Raw genomic sequence first — 2129 nt, 5'->3', positions numbered from 1 at the left:
CTCCTCGCCCTCCGTCGTCGCCGTCGTCGTCGCCGTCTTCGTCGCCGTCTTTGTCGCCGTCTTCGTTGCCGTCTTCGTCGCCGTCTTCGTTGTCGTCTTCATCGTCTTCGTCTTCGTCTTCGTTGTCGTCGTTTCCTGTGAGTCAGGTGACGACGCCGCAGACTGATGATTGGACGGATAATTAGTCTTTAACTATATTATGTACAACCTTTCGTGTGGACTGGGGGGGGCGCTCTCGTACTGCCTAAGAATGATCTACTGTGTGACTTTGATTTTCATTAGCAGTAGAAAAAAGTTTACATATTTACATAGTAAACATCAAAGGATCAAATAGGAGGGGTGTGCCCCTGATGTACCGATGTACCGATGCACGCGGCCGTCAGACCACGATCAGTCTGGAGGAAGCACACCGCTGCCACCTAGCTGTCAACGCCAGCGGTGTTGAGCCGAGACCGCGAGAACTTGACGGAGGAGGAACGTCAACGGAACCGATTATGAAAATGGACAAAGGTAATTGAATCAACCAGGCCTCAAACCATGGGGTAAATATACAGGAGTGTGTGTGTGAGAGTGTGTGTGTGTGTGTGTGTGTGTGAGTGTGTGTGTGTGTGAGTGTGTAGACAGCAGACCATCATAAAACACAGATGACGTTACAACAAAAAAACAAAAACAAAACCATGTCCTCAGACGTTCAGTCAATGATGGACCGGGACATGGAGGAGACGGTCAGTGGACCAGGAGATGGAGGAGACGGTCAGTGGACCAGGAGACAGTCAGTGGACCAGGACATGGAGATGGTCAGTGGACCAGGAGACAGTCAGTGGACCAGGAGACAGTCAGTGGACCAGGAGACAGTCAGTGGACCAGGAGACAGTCAGTGGACCAGGAGACAGTCAGTGGACCAGGAGACAGTCAGTGGACCAGGAGACAGTCAGTGGACGAGGACATGGAGGAGACGGTCAGTGGACCAGGAGATGAAGGAGATAGTCAGTGGACCAGGAGACGGTCAGTGGACCAGGAGACGGTCAGTGGACCAGGACATGGAGATGGTCAGTGGACCAGGAGACAGTCAGTGGACCAGGACATGGAGATGGTCAGTGGACCAGGAGACAGTCAGTGGACCAGGAGACAGTCAGTGGACCAAGACATGGAGGAGACGGTCAGTGGACCAGGAGACGGTCAGTGGACCAGGAGATGGAGGAGACGGTCAGTGGACCAGGAGACGGTCAGTGGACCAGGAGACGGTCAGTGGACCAGGAGACAGTCAGTGGACCAGGACATGGAGGAGACGGTCAGTGGACCAGGACATAGAGGAGACGGTCAGTGGACCAGGAGACAGTCAGTGGACCACGACATGGAGACGGTCAATGGACCAGGAGATGGTCAGTGGACCAGGACATGGAGGAGACAGTCAGTGGACCAGGAGACGGTCAGTGGACCAGGACATGGAGGAGACAGTCAGTGGACCAGGAGACGGTCAGTGGACCAGGACATGGAGACGGTCAATGGACCAGGAGATGGTCAGTGGACCAGGACATGGAGGAGACGGTCAGTGGACCAGGAGATGGAGGAGACGGTCAGTGGACCAGGAGATGGAGGAGACGGTCAGTGGACCAGGAGATGGAGGAGACGGTCAGTGGACCAGGAGATGGAGACGGTCAATGGACCAGGAGATGGTCAGTGGACCAGGACATAGAGGAGACGGTCAGTGGACCAGGACATGGAGACGGTCAATGGACCAGGAGATGGTCAGTGGACCAGGAGATGGAGGAGACGGTCAGTGGACCAGGAGACGGTCAGTGGATCAGTTCGAGGTATCAGAGTTCACACTCCCAGGTCCTTCTGTCGGAGATGTTACAGAAGATGGAGTCGTTGCATCTTGCCATCCAGCAGTGGACTGAAGGAGAAGAAGGAGGAGGGTCAGTGATCATGACCCACTGACTGTCTGTGGACACTGACTACAGGGAGGCTAACACAGCTAAAGGTTAGTCAGTGCTAACAGAGATAAAGGTTAGTCAGTGCTAACGCAGCTAAAGGTTAGTCAGTGCTAACAGAGATAAAGGTTAGTCAGTGCTAACGCAGCTAAAGGTTAGTCAGTGCTAACACAAAGGTTAGTCAGTGCTAACAGA

This window comes from Cynoglossus semilaevis, chromosome Z (genome assembly GCF_000523025.1).
Source record: "Cynoglossus semilaevis isolate Cse_v1.0 chromosome Z, Cse_v1.0, whole genome shotgun sequence".
In the NCBI taxonomy this organism is placed as follows: Eukaryota; Metazoa; Chordata; class Actinopteri; order Pleuronectiformes; family Cynoglossidae; genus Cynoglossus; species Cynoglossus semilaevis.
Note: the sequence above shows the minus strand (reverse complement) of the source record.